This window comes from Jaculus jaculus, chromosome 14 (assembly GCF_020740685.1).
Source record: "Jaculus jaculus isolate mJacJac1 chromosome 14, mJacJac1.mat.Y.cur, whole genome shotgun sequence".
In the NCBI taxonomy this organism is placed as follows: domain Eukaryota; kingdom Metazoa; phylum Chordata; class Mammalia; order Rodentia; family Dipodidae; genus Jaculus; species Jaculus jaculus.
The window spans coordinates 83873924-83894725 of record NC_059115.1 but is presented as its reverse complement, the minus strand read 5'-3'; the positions used below and the strand labels follow the sequence as shown (position 1 = coordinate 83894725).

The window sequence follows — 20802 nt, the reverse complement described above, 5'->3', positions numbered from 1 at the left end:
TGTGTAGGTAGTGGCAGGCACTGTGAGGTCATGGGTATCCAGGCCATTTTGTGTCTGGAGGAGCATGTTGTAAGGAGTCTTACCCTTCCTTTGCCTCTTACAATCTTTCCACCATCTCTTCCGCAATGGATACTGAGCCTTGGACGTTGTGATAGAGATATTGCAGTACTGAGCACTCCTCTGTCACTTCTTTCCAACACCATGATGCCATCTGAGTCATCCCAAGGTCACTGCCATCTGAAAAGAGAAGGTTCTCTACCAAGAGTGAGAGTAGCATTAATATATGGATATGAACATTAAGAGAAGTGTGTACTGGGCAATTTGATGAGCATAGTATATACATTTAGCAAGACAGCAGCAGATGTTATACCCCTAGGGCTCATGACTACAGAAATTTGTTTTTGTGGCTGTGACTATTTTCAAAATCAGCTTTAAATGTACTTGAAAAATTGAGTTAAGTGATATGTTTGGGGTCAGCCCAAATACTGTTTTACTTGATTGGTGGTGCTCATATTTGTTTTAGAAAAATATTTGTCTTAAAATAAAGCTTCTGGATTTTTATGTAAGGATGCAGTAAACTACTTTAGGTCAAAAGGACAGATCTTCCAGCAAAATGGCTGAGTGTACAACCTTGCTAAGATTTAGGAAGTTCCTATTGTGTTTTTCTTTTATTAAAATTATATTTCTTCTTAAATATACCTTTTTGTTTGAAAGGAAACTTTAAGGTATTTAAAGAACATCGCAGAATGAAAATTTTGAGGAATTTTATAATTTACATACTAACCTATGTATTATATTCAAAGAAAGTAGTTGTCACAGACACAATACAGACTGTGTTTCCAATCTGAGGGAAGGCTATCAAGTACTTGAATGGAATGTGTCATTAGTTGGAATTGAAATGTGCTAGACAGATGGAGTTATTTGAGTTATTAATTACTTTTTTTGTTTAAGTTTAAAATGCACTTACCTACTCAGTTTATGCTGTGCATGGGGGTGGATACCCTGGCCTGCCCTCTTAAGTCCATATTGCTAGAGGAATGATCTATTCATGAAAACTGATGTATATTTACTGGGAATATTTCCCTTTAATTAAATAGAATGTCTATTGCAGCTTGATTGTCACTCATTTCAACCACTGGTGATTGGCATTTGTGACTTTTGACAGGATTTCTTCTGCTGGCAATTAGTTAGGGAGGGAGACCTTGCTAGCGATGGTGTAACACTGCTGATAGCAACCCTTGGGGCGCTCCTCAGGGGCCAGCTCACTGTCATGGCTCTGTTCTCCAAGGACTGGGGCTCTGGCCTTGCTGTTGTGCTGTTGTGCCAGGGGTGTTTCTTATGCACAAGCAGCAAGGTGTGTACCTTCTGGAAAAAAGAACCATGAGAAGAAACTCCAGGTACTGGTAGAGTTGCAGGGTCATGCCCACTTGGTCATCTCTCACTAGAAGGGACATAATAATTCATAAGTGTAAGAAACCTAAATTTTAATCCAGTTTCTACCAGTAATTAGTAACTTTAGCTAAAACATATCAGTTCTTTGGGATTTTGGTTTTGTTCATGTGGAAGGAATGTGTTGGCTTAAGTAATTAGTCCTATCAGTCTGGCCTTTGAACATGGAGGCTGAAGCTCTTAGCTCCAGGGCTGACTGCATATGGTGCTATTCAGTTTTAATATTGCAGACATGCACTGTACACTTTCATACCCATTGCTCTTTTGCTGTGCATTTCCTTTTCTCTCCACTTCTGTTCTGTTACTCTTGGAGCTCATCACCTTTCCCTTCTGTAGCCACTTTATGCTTCCAGCCTCATTTAATGGTGCTGGTGCCTTCTGTTTTCTCAGAGTCCCCCAGTGGCTAGAAACACTGGAGTCATTTTTTGGTTCAAATAGCTTCTTTCCTTGCATCTAATCAGTTGTCACATCCTGTCACTTCCTCCAAGAATCTTGCTGTTCTTTCACTCAAACTATGCTGTCCTAGTTCAGATACTCAGGTAAAATAATACTATGGTCTCTCTTGCTACCAGCTTCCAATCTCTCTCCTTAAAATGACTTTTTGCACTGTTACTGGCTCAAAGTAGAGGTCAGATTAGTTTATCTAGCTTAAAAGTGATTATGCATTACATGTGGGGGCCAGCAGGATTTGAATTTGACCTGTCTTTATTCATTTTTTAAGTTTTTATACATTATTTCTAGAGTACTTTTAGAAAAATCAAGAAGAAAGTTCATAGTGTCTCAGTTTATCTTTTCATCTTATCCTACTCCAGTGTATCATTTGCTGTAGCCAGAACACCTTCTTACAAACCTGCAGCCTCATTGAGACCTGTCCCCTAGGACTTCTAGTGATCATTGAGTCTAAGCCAGAGGCTGTGGTAATACCTGCTTTTCCTAGGTTCTCATTGTCAGTGGATAACAAACAAGGAACCCACTTTCTGTTGCTGTGTGAAAATGACAACAAACTTTGTGGCATGAAACTCATGAGTTTTACAGTGTCTGTGGGTAAGAATTCTGGGCTTGTCAGAGCTGGCTCCTTTTCTCAGGTCTTGAAAAGCTGCATTCAAGGCTGAGCCTATGCTGTGTTCTTAGCTAGAGGTTTGACGGGGACAAATCTACTGCTAGGCAGTTCCTACCCAGTGGTTATATGATAGAGCTCAGCTTTGCTGGATGCCACCTTAAGGGCAGAGATGCTATCTGCTAAGATGAAATCTCATAGAACATAATGGAATCAAGGGTGTCATAGTCCCTCACCTTTACCATATTCTGTTGATTAGGAGCTTATCACAGGCCCTGTAGTGCTCTCAGGTGGAGGGTATTATTTCAAACATGTGAACACCAGTGGAAGCAATTCACTAGGGTTCACCTTAAGGGTATGTGTGTCACACTGGGAATAAGATGGTACATTAAGGGACTGCAGAGATTGTCCAATGGGTAAGAATACTTGCTGGCTAAACATGAGGGCCTCTCTAGCCAGAAACCACCATGTTCAACTCTGCAAAATCCATGTAAAAGGCTGGGCGTGGCCATACATATCTATAACTGTAGTCTGCAGGGTGTGGAGACCTGAGAATCACTTGGGCAGCTCCAGGTTGAGGGAGCGACCCCGTCCTACGGAATACTCTGACGAGCTATACAAGTTTAACTAATGTTGGCATACTACACACACAAAAGAAAAAAAAGGTACATTAAGACTAAGCCTGTGTTTGTTTATCTCTTTGGTTCCATTTACAAGGCCAACGTGGAATCCCTGCCTAAATCCACCAGGACTAATCTCATTGTAGTAGTCTTAATAAGAAATACAAGACTTCCATAGTACGTCTCATCTGCTTAGTTTTATTTTTTTTTAAATATTTTATTTCTATTTATTTATTTATTAGAGAGAAAGAAAGAAAGAGGGAGATAGAAAGAATGGGCATACCAGGGTCACCAGCCACTGCAAACAAACTCCAGACGCATGCACCACCTTGTGCATCTGGCTTACATGTATACTGGAGAATCAAACCTGAGTCCTTAGGCTTTGCAGGCAAACACCATAACCACTAAGCTATCGTCCCAGCCAGCCCTCATGTGATTACTTTTAATTGTCATAATGCTCTGCACATTTCTTATTCTATCCCATAGAATTTACTGTTTTAGTCTGTCTGTGAATCCCATGTTGTGGTCGTTTGATTCAGGTGTCCCCCATAAACATAGGTGCTCTGAATGTTCTCAGCTGATAGAGATTTGGGAATTAACGCCTCCTGGAAGAAGTGTATTGTGGGGGCGGGCTTATAGGTATTATAGCCAGTTTCCCCTTGGCAGTGTTTGGCACAGTCTGCTGTTGCTATGGTCTACCTTATGTTGACCAAGGGGTGATGCCCACCCTCTGCTCATGCCATCGTTTCCCCCTGCCATCGTGGAGCTTCCCCTCGAGCCTGTAAGCCAAAATAAACCTCCTTTTCCCAGAAGCTGCTCTTAGTTGGATAATTTCTGCCAGTAATGTGAACCTGACTGCAACAGTAAAGTGGTACTGAGGAGTGGGTTTGTTGCTAGACACCTGACTGTGTGGCTTTGGCCTTTTGGAGCTGATTTTCAAGAGGAATGTAGGAGGAATTGCAACCTTGGCCCAAGAGATGCCTTGCAGTGCTGTAAGTACAGCTTGATTGACTTTTCTGGTCAGAGCTATAAGACCTGAATGCAGTAGAAACTATGGACTGTGAGATTTGGCTTATGAGGGTGAGAAAGAGCTTTGCTTGGACTGGGTTAACAGTTTGTGTGAGAAGCTTGCTCTTATGCCCATGTCCTGAGAAACTGTGCAGGGTTGCTTTGCATAGAAATGAACTGGTGTGAGTAGAGGGATATGGCACAGAAAGAAACATCTTTGGGTGAACTGTTGCCCATTCAGCTGCAACTGAGAGATTTCAACCTTTGAGACTGGGATAGCTGACCTGCACTGGGGCAACAGGGAGAATGTAGACTCTTTTGAAGAGACCTGAGTGCTCAAGGAGTGTCCTGTTCTTCAGAGTCTGCTTTATTCCCCCCTGGATTAACAAGTTGGCACCCTACCTGGTATTTATTGTGGAGTATAAGAAATGCAGGTAAGATAGGGTCATTGAGTTTGCAACACTGTCTTGTGTTTTGGAAATGGCCATGGGCAGTGTGAAGCAGGTTTTGTTTGTTGCCTGTATGGAGACCCCATGGGGCCATGAGGATGAACGGTGGATTGCAGTGGAGACCCAGTGGAGATGCTGGGACCATGAGATGGCTGCCAAGGAGAGCTGCTGGCCCTGATGAAGTTTTCCAGGACTGTGAGTAGCCTAGCTGGAGGGGCGGAATTGGAATGCCAGAAACTTGTTGCTGGTTAGAATTATCGGACTTGGAGACTTGTCACTGAAAAGAGTTGTTGGACTTAGAATTTGAGTTTGCCCTGGTTGTTTTAAATCTTGTATTGGTTGAATGTTTCTTTGCTATGCCTAGTGCTATCTTTTGCAGTATAAATATTTATTCTGTGCCATTCTGGGTGTTTTGAGGGTTTTTTTTTTTTTTTTTTTTTTGGTATTATGGCTCAGTTAAAAGATGTTGGAGTATGGAGATGTTTGAACATCATTGGGCTTGATAAAAACTATGGGACTTTTAAAGTTAGATGAATGCATTGCATTTTACATCATGTATGGTTATCAGTTTATGGGGGCCAGGGGTGGAATGTGGTGTTTTGATTCAGGTGTCCCCTGTAAACATAGGTGCTCTGAATGCTAGGTTCCCAGCTGATAAAGATTTGGGAATTAACGCCTCCTGGAGGGAAGTGTATTGTTGGGGACAGGCTTATGGGTATTATAGCCAGTTTCCCCTTGGCAGTGCTTGGCATAGTCTCCTGTTGCTATGGTTCATCTTATGTTGGCCAGGGGGTGATGTCCACCCTCTGCTCATGCCATCGTTTTCCCCTGCCACTGTGGAGCTTCCCCTTGAACCTGTAAGCCAAAATAAACCTCCTTTTTCCAGATGCTGCTCTTAGTTGGGTGATTTCTGCCAGCAATGTGAACCTGACTACAATACGTGTCTTCATTTCTTTTGCTCTGTGGAAACAGACCCTGTGAACATACTGTTTTAGTCTGTTTTGGCTGCTATGATAAACTAGCTCATATTGGGAGATAATAGCAATTGGTTGCTCATGGGTCTAGAGGCTGGTGATTCTAAGTTACAGATATGGGCAGACTCACTGTTTGCTGAGTACCTGTCTTCTGGTCCCTGTGAGGCACCTTCTTGTAGTAGAAGCAGCAAACGGGCTCCTGTGGGCCTCTGTTATAATGATACTGATCTTTGTCATGAACACTCCCCTTATTTAATCACCTTCTGAAGGTCTCATCTATTTTTCTTAAATATTTTATTTTTAGTAAGGAGAGAGAGAGAGACAGAGACAGACAGACACAGAGAATGGGTGTGCCAGGGCTTCTAGCCACTGCAAATGAATGCCAGATACATAGGCCACTATGTGTATCTGGGTTACATGGGTACTGGGAAATCAAACCTGGGTCCATAGGCTTCACAGGCAAGCTCCTTAACTGCTAAGCCATCTCTCCAGCCTGGGGTCTCATCTCTTAAAACTATTGTGTTGATGATTAGGTTTAAAGACATGATTCTTGGGGTTGATACACATTCTCTTGAAACCTCAAAAAAATAGCTGCGTTTTCTTTCACAGTTCTGAGCTGGACATAAGAAGAGTAGATACCATCTTTATTCTCATCTAGCCAGGCATTGGATCTTATATCATTAGATTTTAATTAGCTGCTACTATACACTGTAGCTGTTATTTACTGATCTCTGCATTTACTAGTTCTTATTTCTCCTTTTAGTTTACTTACATTTTTACCATCACTCTTTCTAGAACTGTTTGTAACAGTATTATTTTCAATTCTTTTTGATAATCTTTCCAAATTCTTCTCATTTCCTTGTCTTCCTCCATTCATTTTTGTCAGTCAGTCATTTCCATGGTCATATTCTAGACTTTGTTACTATAGTCACTAACATATGTGCATGGATGTATTAAACATGTGTGTGTGTGTGTTATCAGGGATTGAACAGAGGGCTTAGGCAGGCACTCTATGCTGACGTATATCTCTAGCTTTCCATCCACATAGTTTTTTGCATGTGTTTGTGTGTGGGGGCACATGCGCATGTGTGCATGTGTGCAAGCAGGCCACAGACCATGTTAGAGTTCTTCTCCTGCTGCTTTCCACCTTGTTTATGGAGGTCAGGCTTCTCACGGAACCTAGAGATCACCAATTTGGCTAGTCTCCTACCTCTGCCTTCTGATTGCTGGGACTAAAGGTGTGCCCCACCATGCCTAGCTTAAAGTTTTTACTTTTTAAAGGCAATAAAAAGTAGTTTATTCTAAGCCAAATATGAGTGACTGTGGCCTGGGAACATGGGATTCAAATTACCCTGAATGACAATCCACATGTAAGAGGTTGCATGAACTTTTATAGCCACAGAACCAAGCAAGTTATAAACCAATGTGTTTCAAGGAGGAGCCAATGGGGAGGGGGTAGGTCACGGATGAGCCTAATAGTGGTACCAAACTGCCTGTATTTGCTGAATAGAAAACTAATTTAAAAAATTTAAAAAACCCATAAACTGGGGAATGGAGAGATGGCTTAGTGGTTAAGCGCTTGCCTGTGAAGCCTAAGGACCCTGGTTCAAGGCTTGATTCCCCCAGGACCCATGTTAGCCAGATGCAGAAGGGAGCACATGCATCTGAAGTTTGTTTGCAGTGGCTGGAAGCCCTGGTGCACCCATTCTCTCTCTCTCTTAAAAAAAAGATGCTTTCTGCATAATATGAATTGGATGTATGTCTGTCTTTTTAGTCACTCCTTTTTTTAAAAAACTGTTCTAGGATAGAATGGGCCACCTCAATAGCTTCTGAGGTGAGTATGTTCCTATCTCCACAGTTACTTTAGCAAACCTGGTTCCCTTAGCTTCTGCTACATCATGATTAGTCACTCCTTTTGTTTTTCAGTCAATGCATCATTCAAGTCCACTAGAACAGCTGTGTATGGATATTACTGTTTGTTTACTTCTTATTACCTCCTCTCAGATTAAATTCTATATTAAGTCATTGTAATTGTTGCCTTTAATGCTTCCTAAACTCTCTTGTCTGTCTCCTTCCCCCTTGCTTTGATAGAAACTCTTATCTGAAAACAAGTCTCTAGTTACATGCTAAAACACTGATCATGCTGAATGACTTCTTTTTCAGCTCATGGCCAGTTCTAAATAGTACTGAAAGAACTGGTTGTGATGATTTGAATGTAGAATTTCCTCCACAGAAGCATGTGTTCAAATACTCAATTTCCAGTTGGTGGTGCTGTTTGGAAAGGCTGTGGAAGTTTTAGGAGGTAGAGCCTTGCTGGAGGAATTATGTCGTGGGTGGGCCTTGAAATATTATAGTCCAGCATGGTACCATTTAGCGCGCTCTTTCCTCCCTGCTGACGTAACACTGGCTGTGTCTGCTTCTGCCATACCATGATGAAACTTGCCCTCAAAACTGTAAGCTGAAAAGAAATCTTTTCCTTCAATAAGCTGCTTTGGTCAGGTGCTTGGTCTGGGGAACAAGAAAGTGACTAGTCCATTCCATTTATTTGCTTACTGTCTTGTGTGAAAATGTTTTCGTTTCTTGGGTGTATGCTAGGAGTAGAGTTGCAGCGTTCCATGCGGGTTTCTTTCTTCCCCATAGCCCCTAACCCTGATGCTCAGCAGGATGAGCCTTGCCTCCTCACTCATTTGGTGATTACATTCAGTATTACAGCTTTAAACATGGTTTACAGTCTGATTTCCATCTCCATCTAGTCCTCTCTGCTCTCTGTCAGCTGCCTACCAGATATGCCTCCCTAAATGTCTCAGAAGTCACAGATTCAACATGCTGAAAACTGAACTCATCCTCTTCCCCTAACCCTGCTTAATTTTTTCTTTCTCATTTCACTGTTACTAGTTGGTTAGGCCAAAACATTAATTATGTTTCCCTATTTCTTTTATTTTCTTAGTTCTATCACTATTATTTGTTCTTTGGCATTTTCCTACAAATAGCATTTTGATCATGTATCTCCCCATTTTTCTGTCACCCCCCCTACTGCTGAATCCGTTCTTCCTACCACTTCCAGTGGTTACACCACGGAAGAGAATGACTGCCCCTCTCCAGCAACCATTAGCTGACATTAGCCCCTCATAGGATAGGGCCTTAAGTGCTCCTCCACCCATGATGAAAATTTGACTGGCCCTGTCATGTGTCGGTCTTGTTCAGGTAACCACAGCTGCTGTGAGTTCATGAGTGCAGTGGCCACATAACACCCGGATGTCAGAGTTGTATGTTCATTCCTCCCCATCCTATAGTACTTAACATTCTTTCTGTCCCCTCTTCCATGGTGTTCTGTAAGGCTTGGGAGAGGGATGGTATAGGGTTCTGTATAAGCCTGATCATTCAGAAGTCACTAATTTTTGGTATTTTGACCAGTTATGAGTCTCTACATTAACCATTGACCACTGCAAAATTAGAAAAAGAAAAGCTTCTGACCAGTTGGGAGCAGCACTAACCTGCTGTGTGTGTGTGACATAAATACGGGAGTTGGACAGCCCGTTCCTTTAACAAAATAGCAGTAGTAGGTTTCCCCCTAGGGCATTTGATCTCCCCAGCTATGGACGTTTGACCTAGATTACAGTACTGGCATGGGTTCCCTCTTGTGACCAATAAAAGTCATGTCCCTATTGCACCAGTGGACACATCCTGCCTGCCAAGTCAGATGTATGGTATTATGCAGAGTCCACTGCTGAGAGATACTGTTCATGACTTTTCTTCCCAGCAGTGTGCATAGCACCTTCAAACCTGGTAAAAACTAGCCAGCACAGAGGAAGCTTATAGCTCAGTTTGATTTCTCTACGTCCCATAACCGAAGAGTCTGGTATCTTCAATTCTGATGGGCAACCAAGAGCAATGATAGCTTGTATTGTTTTGCTACCTTCAATTAGCATCTTATCACATCTGTTTCCTTATAATTTGTCAGCCCGTCAGGAAATTCTATTAGATCAACCTTAAAAAATACTTCCCCGGGCTGGAGAGATGGCTTAGCGGTTAAGCGCTTGCCTGTGAAGCCTAAGGACCCCAGTTCGAGGCTCGGTTCCCCAGGTCCCACGTTAGCCAGATGCACAAGGGGGCGCACGCGTCTGGAGTTCGTTTGCAGAGGCTGGAAGCCCTGGCGTGCCCATTCTCTCTCTCTCTCTCTCTCTATCTGTCTTTCTCTCTGTGTCTGTCGCTCTCAAATAAATAAATAAAAAATTAAAAAAAAATACTTCCCTATCTGATGCCATATTTCCCCAGTGACACTTGGCCTGAACACCATCGTTCTTTGCTTACACTTCGGCAGTGGTAGGTCTTCACCTATTCACGTTCCTGCCTTTCTTGTTGCTTGTTCATTCTGTCTTCATTCTGTAGCTGGAGTGATGCCTGAAGGTGATCTTTTTAATCTCCTTTTCAGACTCTCTCACCAGCTTTTTAATTTTTGAAGAGGCCTTATTTTTTGTAGTTTTCCTTTTGTTTGTTTTTTTTGAGGTAGGGTCTCACACTAGTCCAGGCTGGCCTGCCATTCACTGTAGTCTCAGGGCAGCCTCAACTCATGGCAGTCCTTACCTCTGCCTGGATTGAAGGCGTGTGCCACTGTGCCCGACTCAGAGGAGTTCTACGCTTGCAGAAAGTTGAAGGAAGGTTCACAGATTTCCAATATGCATAGTATATTTAACAGTACTCTCTACCAGATCGCTATATTTTATTACAATTACTGAACCTGTACAACTGACACATCAAAATCTCCCAAAGGGTGAATCTTAGTATTATACATATTGTGGGTTTGGACAAATGTGTAATGACCTGTTTCCATCCTTACAATTAGTAGAGACATTTCACTCCTCTAAAAGCCCTCTGTGCTTTGCCTGTTTACAGTTTCACCAGTGACCTCTTTTTGCATGTTTATTTCTTACCATTTCCATTGGTTTTCTCTTTTCCATTGTTATACAATTGGGAGCTACATTATGTAGCTTTTTTGGATTGGTTTCTGAAACTTAGTATGCATTTATGGTTCCTCTATGTCTTTTCATAGTTGGATGGTTCATTTCTTTTTAGCACTGCATAACATTCTCATCTGAATGTACAGTCTATGGATCCATTCATTTACTGAAGGAAGTTTGAAGTTACTTCGCAGGCTGACTGTGATGTATAAAGGTCCTATAAATATCTGTGTAGGTTTTTGTGCAAACATACATTTTCACTTTCCTTGAGTAAAGTACCAAAAAGTGTGATTGCTAGAGAAAATGTAACCGTATGTTTTATTTTAAAGATATTATTTTTGTATATATTGAAAATGTGCAATATTTTATAGAATACACATAGATAGTAAAATGTTACTGCAGTGAACCGTAATCATCAGCTCATATAATTCTCATTTTTTATTTTTTGTGACAAAAGCAGCTGAAACTTACTCAAAATATGCATTCCATACGTAGTCTAACTTTATGACCTGTGATCCTCATGTTATCCATGAGACCTCTAGTGCTGGGATTATAGGCATGTGTCACTATACCCAATATTTTTGTTTGTAGTTTTGAGGTAGGGTCTCAATTTAGTCCAAGCTGACCTGGAACTCACTTGGTAGGTCCAGGCTGGCCTTGAGCTCACAGTGATCCTTCTACCTCTGCCTCCTGAGTGTTGAGAGTGCAGGTGTGTGCCACAATGCCCAGCTAGACCGATTTTATATAGTGCTGGGGATCAAACCCAGTGTTTTATGCATGATAGACAAGCACTCTACCAACTGAGCTACATCCTCAGCCGTCATAGTTCTTTTATGTTTCTTGTCCAGTAATTTCACTATTCCTGGTCTGATAATTCCAGCATCCCTGGTTTGCCTGGTATAATGTTTCTTTACAAGGTATAGCACAGTCCGTTGATAGCTGAATCTGAGACTGGGAAACAGATTGAAATCTGGACAATTTCCAGGGTACCTTTCAAGTTCTTTTGAGTAGAATACAACAGTGGTGATTAGAAACTCAGGAAATTCTCACATTTTTTTCTTGTCTAAGGATTAACATGGGGAGATTGTTAAACATGTTAGCTAGTTAAAAAAATACCAATTCCTTGGCTGGAGAAATCACTCAGCAGTTGAGGCACTTGGCTGCAGATCCTAAGGACCTGGGTTATGTTCCCCAGTATTCATGTAAAGCCGGATGCCTAAGGTGGTACATACATCTGGAATTTGTTTGTGGTGGTTAGAGGCCTGGCATATCCATTCTCTCTCTCTGTCTTTCTCTTTCTCTGTCATACAAACATACACTCAAATAAAGAAATAAAATATTTAAAAAATGCAAATTCCTTCAACCCTAGAGATGTTCTCTGGTAAAGCCTAGTGTCTACATTTCTCAGTTGCTTATAGTTTCTGATTCCAGATTTATGAATGCATGTTAAGAATATGTGGGGCAGAGAATGTACCTTGGTGGTCACATTGCTTTCCTAGCATTATGAAGCCCTGGGTTCAGTTTCTAACACATATAAAACTGGGTATGGTGGTCTATCTCAGTACTTGGGGGAGGGGTAGAGGCAGAGAATTCAAGGTCATCCTTGGCAACATAGGCTCTCATGTAGCCCAGGTTGGCTTTAAACTATCTCAAAAAAAAAAAATCATTCCTATAGACCCTGACCACAAAAAAGCAAGAAGTTGTTTTTCTGAATAGATGTTTAGAATATAGATGAAAATGGAGGGGTGGTGGTGGAAGATATTTACGTGTGATAAAGGCAACTCCTAAAACTCTCATGCCTGAATGGGATCTTGAGTACAGAGTATTTTTTATAAAAGTGAAATGTTCTTGTAATTTCCAATGGATAGAAAGCATGCTATGTTATAGAATGGTCCATCTACCATTTTATAACTATGATTGTTAGAGTATCCTTAATTCTGTTGCGGTTAAATATATCTTTTTATAATTTTTGTTTGTTTGTTTGAGGTAGGGTTTCACTGGAGCCCAGGCAGACCTGGAATTCACTATGTAGTCTCAGGGTGGCCTTGAAGTCAGTTATCCTCCAACCTCTGCCTCCCAAGTGCTGGGATTAAAGGCATGTACCACCATGCCCAGCTCTTTTTATAATTTTTATTGTCTGGTTCTAGTTGAGTTTTTCTCTTCTTGCATGTGTATAGATGTGTGTGGTGTACGTCTGCATGTTTATATATGTGGGTATAAATGAGTACACGGGGAGCGGGGAGGAAGAGAGAGAGAGAGAATGAATAGGTGTATATGTGAGACAAGGATGTATATCTCTGTTGTGTCTAGTGTCTTCAGTCATTCTCCACCTTAGTTTTCAAGACAGGGTTTCTCACTGAACCTGGAGCACACCAGTTCGGTTGGACTAGCTGGGCAGCCAGCTCCAGGGATCCTTCCATCTCTGCTTCCCCATTGTGATCATGTGCTGCCATGACTGACTTTGGTGTGGATGCTGGTCATCTGAACTCCAGGTCCTCATGCTTACACAGTAGGCATTTTACCTACTGAGCCATGTCTCAGCTGCCCTAGTTGGGTTTTCTTTTTTTTAATTTTAATATTTAATTTATTTATGTCTTTGAGAGAGAGCGCGCGAGTGCAAATGGATGCACCAGGGTCTCCAGCCACTGGAAACGAACTCCAGGTACATGTGCCACCTTGTACATCTGGCTTATATGGGTCCTGGAGAATTGAATCTGGGTCCTCAGGCTTTGCAGGCAAATGCCTTAACCAATAGGCAAACTCTCTTGCCCCCTAGTAGGGTTTTCTAAAACCATATGGATAATTAGCAAGGTAATTTGTGGTAAAACATAAAGGAATTATAGCCTCTTACCTTTCCTAATTTGTGAAATTTCACCCACCATGGGAGAAGGTTGTTGAACCTTGCTCTTTCAGACTTTGTAGTTTTGTATGAAAATCAGCTCTGTTTCTTCTGGCCTCTCTCAGCTTACTGTGATCCTATCTCTGCACAGTCTGTTCATCTCGGCGGGTTTTTCCAGTGTTGACAAAGTCAGGGTAGACACAGTTCCATGTTTGTCAAGAGAGGAACTCACCTTATAGCTGGTACATCCAGTTGTACTAGCATGTCCTCATTCCCACAGGCAAGTTAGTGTTCTTTTATATCTGGAGACTTGAATGCAAAATGAAGATAGCATACTGTGACATGTCCAACGAGACTGGTCTTTTCTTGACCCTCAAATTTTCCTATCGTTTCATTCCTCTCCCCCATTTCTAAGGTCAAAGTTCTTTCAGTGAGGGTTGTTGGTAGTAATTGTTTCAGTATGTGTTGTTCCTGTGTCATCTTGATTCAGTAGGGGTGGAAAGGTGTGCTTCTTTTTGCATTATATTGGTCATGACTGACACTCCTGAGACAAAGACAGATTAACAATAGAAAAACATGAGTGATTTATTTAATTGAAGGTTTTGAAAAATATTTTATTTACTTAGACAGAAAGGAGAGAGAGAGAGAGAGAGAGAGAGAGAGAGAGAGAGAGAGAGAGAGAGAGAGGGAATATGAATGGGTGTGCCAGGGCTTCTTGGTGCCGCAGATGAACTACAGACGAATGTGCCGCTTTACATTTATACTGGGGAATTGAACCTGGGCTGGCAGGCTTTGCATACAAGTGCTGTTAACCACTGAATCATGTCCCCAGCCCTCTAGGTTTTATTTGACATGGAACTTTTAGAAACTTTCATGCTTCAGCTTAATGAGGAATGGATAGCCATATGGAAATGTGACTGGACAAGGTGGTTGACTTAATGGTAATGGCCTAAGGGGGAAGCTCTGTGTAGCTTTCTGTGGTGGTTTGATTCAGGTGTTCTCCGTAAACTTAGGTGTTCTTAATGCTAGATTCATAGCTGATGGAGATTTGGGAATTAATGCCCCCTCAAGGGAGTGCATTGTTGGGGGCGGGCTTATGGGGGTTATAGCCAGTTTCCCCTTGCCAGTGTTTGGTGCACTCTCCTGTTCCTGTTGTCCATCTGATATGAGACACTTCTGCTCATGTTGTTTTCCCTGCCATCAAGGAGCTTCCCCTCAAGCCTGTAAACTAAAATAAACCTCTTTTTTTTTTTTTCCCACAAACTGCTCTTGGGTGGGTGATTTCTACCAGCAATGAGAACCTGACTGCAACAGTAAAGTGGTACCAAGGAGTGGGATTGCTGGTAGACACCTGACTGTGTGGCTTTGGCCTTTTGGAGCTGATTTTAAAGAGGAATGTGGGAGAATTTGAAACCTTGGCCTAAGAGATGAGATGCCTTGCAGTGCTGTAAGCACAGCTTGATGGACTATTCTGGTCAGAGTTGAAAGCCCTGAATTTGGTAAGAACTATGGACTGTGAGGTTTGGCTTATGAAGGTGAGAAAGAGCTTTGCCTGGACTGTGCTAAAGGCAGTTTGTGTGAAAAGCTTGCTGTTATTCCCATGTTCTGAGAAGTTGTGCAGGGTTGCTTTGTGTAGAAATGAACTGGTGTGAGCAGAGGGATATGGCAAAGAAAAAAAAATTCTTTGGGCCTAAACTGCTGCCCTTTCACCTGCAAATCATTTGAGAGAGAACAGCTAGTGAGGTTGGGCCAGCTGACATGCACTGGGAAAACAGGAAGAATGTGGACTCTTGAAGGGACCTGAGTGCTCACGGAGTGTCCTGTTCTTCAAAGTTTGCTTTATTCCCCCCTAGATTAACAAATTGGCACCCTACCTGGTATTGTGGAGTATGAGAAATGCAGGGAAGAGAGGGGTCATTGAGTTTACAACACTGTCTTGTGTTTTGGAAATGGCCATGGGCAGTGTGAAGCAAGTTTGCTGGATGCCTGCATGGAGACCCAATGGGGGCCTTGAGAATGAGCTGTGAATTGCAGTGGAAACCTAGTAGAGATGTACAGACCACGTTATGGCTGCCAAGGAGAGCTGCCAGCCCTGGATGAAGTTTTCCAGGACTGTGAGTAGCCTAGCTGGAAGGGTGGAATTGAAACTCTAAAGATTTGTTGCTGGTTAGAGTTACTGGACTTGGAGATTTGACACTGAGTTGTTGGACTTGGAGCTACAGAGGTTGATATTTGCTCTGTTTAAATAATGTATTGCCTGAGTATGTATTTGCTATGCCCAATACCATCTTTTGCAGTGTAAATGTTTATTTTGTGCCATTATGGGTTTTCTGAGGTTATTTTTTGGTATTATGGCTCAGTTAAAAGATCTTGGACTATGGGGATGTATGAAAACCATTGGAATTGATAAAAACTATGGGGAATTTTAAAATTGGTTGAATGCATCACATTTTACATCATGGATGGTTATCAGTTTATGGGGGCCAGGGGCAGAATGTGGTGGTTTGATTCAGGTGTCCCCCATAAACTTAAGTGTTCTGAATGCTAGGTTCCCAGCTGATGGATATTTGAAATGAATGCCTCCTGGAAGGAGTGCATTGTTGGGGGCAGTCTTATGGGTGTTATAGCCAGTTTCCCCATGCCAGTGTTTGGCACACTCTCCTGTTCCTGTTATTTACCTTATGTTGGCCAGGGGGTGATGTCCACCCTCTGCTTATGTCATCATTTTCCCTGCCATCATAGAGCTTCCCCCTCAAGCCTGTAAGCCAGAATAAACCTCTTTTTTTTTTCTTACAAGCTACTCTTGTTTGGGTGATTTCTACTAGCAATGCAAACCCGACTGCAACACTTTCCTTCCTCTTGGGTATGAGGCAGGACTCTTGAAACGAAGATTGAGAGAGATGGGAGAGAATGACTTTTCTAGCTTTTGTGCTTGATTTGGGGATGAAAGAGGAGACTGGAAGATGGAAGAAGGTTAGACATATAATATTGCTTCCAGTGTGTCCTTTATTTCAAAATACTGAGTGTGCCAGGATGCTATACCTGTAGGTACCCTGTTGAACTCCAACAGTTTTCAAAAGCTAATTTAACTAGGTTTAGTGTCCTACATTAATAATTTTCTCTGTAGTCCACTGTACTTAGGTTTCCATGTTTGTTGTTGAGAAGCCAGCTCTCATTCTTACTGACATTCCTTTGTATTATGAATTATCTTTTTTCTCTGATATTTTTAAGATCTCTTCAATTTTAGAGTTTCCTCTTGGACTGTGATATCTTTATTAATTAAAAAAAAAATCCAGTATGGGTTTGGAATTTTCAATCTGAGCATGTGTTCTCCTGTCCTGTTTGAAACAGATACCTCATTCTCTTTATTTTCTTCCTCTAGGGCTTTTCTGTCTGTCAGACCTCCTTGCTCTCTTATGCTTCATAATTCTTCATATTCTCCAATTTTTAATTTTTCTGTATAGTTTTCTTTAGACCCACCTTGGTTTCCTAATCATCTCCTCCCTTTATGTCGTGTGTAGCATAACTCCTCTATTAAACTTGGGTATTCAGTTATCATTTTTAGAAATTTCTACTTGTATTTGAAAAAATTGATCAGTCAAGCTTTTACTGTTCTTTTAAATTATTTATTAAACATGCTTATTTTATATTTGATAATTTCTGTAATTTAGGTATTACTCTTCTTTCTTTTTTGAGTTTTTTTGAGGTCGGGTTTCACTCTAGCCCAGGCTGACCTGAAAATTCACTATGTAGTCTCAGGGTGGCCTCGAACTCATGGTGATCCTCCTACCTCTGTCTCCTTGAGTGCTGGGATTAAAGGCATGCACCACCACACCTGGCTCTTCTTTCCTTTTTATCTTTTAGAAAATTATTGGGCTGGAGAGGTGGCTTAGCAGCTAAAGTGCTTGCCTTTGAAGCCTAAGGACTCAGGTTCAATTCTCCAGGTTCCATGTAAGCCAGATGCATACAGTGGCATATACATCTGGAGTTCATTTGCAGTGTCTGATGGCCCTGGCGTGCCCATTCTCTCTTTTTTTCTCTCTCTCTCTCCAATAAATAAATACATAAATATTTTTAAAATTATTTAATTTTTAAAGAAATTTTATTTGAAAGACGTAGGCAGATAGAGAATGGGCATGCCATGGCCTGCAGCTACTGCAAAGGAACTCCAGACACGTTTTACCTTGTATATCTGGCTTATGTGGGTACTGCAGAATTTAACGAGTTCTTAGGCTTCACAGGCAAGTGACTTAACTGTGAAGCCATCTCTCCAGTCCCAGTTTTGTTTCATTTTTCAGATTTTTATCTTTTTTTTTTTTTTTCCACTGTAGTCCAGGATGACCTGGAATTCACTATGTAGTTTTAGGGTAGCCTCGAACTCATGATGATCCTCCTACCTCTTCCTCCAGAGTGGTGGGATTATAGGTGTGTGCCACCATGCCTGGCTCCTTTTCTTACTTTCTGACCACCCAGGATTTTCTAGCTTGCCTATGTATTTAGACTATTATTTAAAATTTCAAATAGTGCTTTTAGGAAAAGACACAAGATGGGTTTACTCTGAAGAACAACCTGAGTGTCAGCTTGTACCTGTAGACAATGTATGCTAATGGTCTTCACAGATGTGTGATCTGCTGAGTGACTAAAATGAGCAGTCTTGAGTGGAATTTTTTATTTTTCTTATATGTGCAGCAGTGAAAACTTAAAAAAAAATAACAAACAGGAACCATCATCAAAGTAGATCTTTACTAATTACAACAAGAGGTTGTCCTCCATACTTGGGCTTAGTTTGAGAAACCTTCATTGTGGCTGAAGAAATGCTGGGGTTAGAGTTGGGTTAGCTAGCACCTGCAAATGTGAAGAAATTATGCAGAATTATGCAGATTCTAGCTGTTAATCACAAACTGATGTCAAATATGCCAAATTTACTAGCTCTAGACCTATCTTCATCCTTATCTACCTATTTATTGTACTTAATACTTCATTTATTATTTAAAGCAGTACAGCATTAGTAATAAGGATACAGTTGGGTGAGTTTTAGAGTATTTTCTTTGTTGTTCTTGATGTATGCTATCACGCTGACTACTGTATACTTTCTTACTATGGCCCTGTAATACAGGTTAAAATGAGGAATGGTAATATTGCCAGCCTTATTTTTGTTGCTCAAAATTATTTTGGCTATTCAAGGATTTTTTTGTGCATCCAAATGAATTTTAGGATGGTGTCTTCTATTTCTGTGAAGTATGCCATTGGAATTTTGATGGGGATTACATTAAATGTGTAGATTGCTTTTGGTAAGATTGCTATTTTTGCAATAGTGGTTCTTACAATCCAAGAACATGGGATGTCTTTCCATTTCCTATTGTCTTCTTCTTGAGGGTTTTGAAGTTTTCTTGTAGAGATCCTTCACTTCCTTTGTTAGGTTTATTCCAAGGAGCTTTATTATTTTTGAGGCAATTGTGAATGGGAGTGATTCTCTGATTTCATCCTCAGCATATTTGTTGTTAGTATACAGGAAAGCTACTGATTTCTGTGTGTTTATTTTGTTTCCTGCTAGATTGCTAAAAGTGTTTATCAGCTCTAAAGTTTGATGATAGTCTTTAGGGTCCTTCATGTATTGGACCTATCAGCTGCAAATAATGATAGTTCACTTTCTTTCCAATTTGTATCCCTTTTATGAGTGTCTCTTGCCTTATTGCTATAGCTAAGACTTCTAGTACTCTATTAAATGAACGAGGGGACAGAGGACACTCTTGTCTTGTTCCTGAATTTAGTGGAAAAGCTTCAGGTTTTTCCTCATTTAGTATTATGTTGGCTATAGGTTTGTCATAAGTAGCCTTTATTAGGTTGAGGTGTTACTTTTAAAAAAATATTTACTTATTTATTTATTTTTTTGTTTTTTTGAGGTATGGTCTCACGCTAGCCCAGGCTGACATGGAATTCACTATGTAGTCTCAGGGTGGCCTTGAACTTACGGTGATCCTCCTACCTCTGCTTCCCGAGTGCTGGGATTAAAGGTGTGTGTCACCACGCCCGGCTATTTATTTATTTGACAGAGAAAAGGTGTGTGTGGGGGGGGGAGAGAATGGGTGCGCCAGGGCTTCCTGCCACTGCAAACGAACTCCAGATGTGTGCAGCCCCTTGTGCATCTGGCTTATGTGGGTCCTGGGGAATTGAACTGTGGTGTTTGGAGGCAAGTGCCTTAACTGCTAAGCCATTTCTCCAACCCGAGTTATGTTACTTCTATTCCCAGTCTCTTTAGGACTTTTACCATGAAGGGATGGTAGATTTTGTCAAATGCCCTTTCTGCATCTATTGATATGATCATGTGATTTGTATTGCATTTAGTGATTTGCATATGTTGAACCATCCCTGCATTTCTGGGTTAAAGCTTACTTGGTCAAGGTAAATGATCTTTTTGATACGTTTTTGTATTCTACTTGCCTGTAGTTTTTGAAAATTTTTGCATCTATGTTCATGAGGAAGACTGGTCTGTAATTTTTTTTTTTGTTCTGTGTTTGTCTGGTTTTGGTATCAGGGTAATTCAGGCTTCATAGAAGTAGTGTGGTGGTATTCCTTTTTATTTTATTTTATTTTATGGGGAAGTTTGAGAAGCATTGGTGATAGTTCTTCCATGGAGATCTGGTAAGATTTACCAGTAAGTCCATCTAGGCATGGACTTTTTTTTTTCCTGTTTATTTATTTACTTATTTTTTGCCAGGATGACCAGTCAATTGTTGAGAGTGGATATTGAAATCACCCATTACAATTGTGCTTGGTGTTATCTGTGACCTTAAGGTCTAAGAATGTTTGATGAAATTGGGAGCACCCATGTTAGATATACAGATGTTTAGAATTATAATGTCCTCCTTTTGAATTGTTCCTTTAATTGATATAAAGTGACCTTCTGTATTTTTCCTAACTAATGTTGGTTTGAAGTCTTTCATGTCAGATATTAGGATAGCAACAACTGCTTGTTTCCTAGGCTCATTTGCTTGAAATACCATTTCCCATCCCTTTACCCTAAAATAGTCTATCTTTTATGGAGAAGTGAGTTTCTTGCAGGCAACAAACAGACGAATCCTGCCTTTTAATCCAATCTGCCAGGTTGTGTCTTTTGGTTGGGACATTGAGGCCATTGATATTAAGAGTTATTATTGAAAGCTCGGTGTGGTGCCACACGCCTTTAATCTCAGCACTTGGGAGGCAGAGGTAGGAAGATTCCTATGATTTCAAGGCTATCCTGAGACTACATAGTCAATCTGGGCTAGAGTGAGATTGAGATCGTACCTCAAAAAAACAAAACAAAGTACAAAAAGAAGTTATTATTGAAAAGTGTGTGTTTATTCTTGACATTCTTGTTTTGTAGTGTTTCCTGTTTTTCCTTTACTTTCTTGTATTAGCTATTATTTTTATATCATTTTTTCCTGTTTCCTCATGTGTGTGTTTTT

General features: G+C 40.9%; 1 protein-coding gene and 1 non-coding gene across 3 annotated transcripts in view; one reads left to right on the top strand and one right to left on the bottom strand.

The window, feature by feature from the left end:
- The window catches only part of Scamp1 (secretory carrier membrane protein 1), a 95760-nt gene that overhangs the window by 30569 nt on the left and 44389 nt on the right, over window positions 1-20802 (top strand). The window lies entirely within an intron of this gene.
- LOC123454942 lies at window positions 7350-7478 on the bottom strand. The gene has a single exon (XR_006633586.1). It is a non-coding gene; the product is annotated as a small nucleolar RNA SNORA66 (small nucleolar RNA).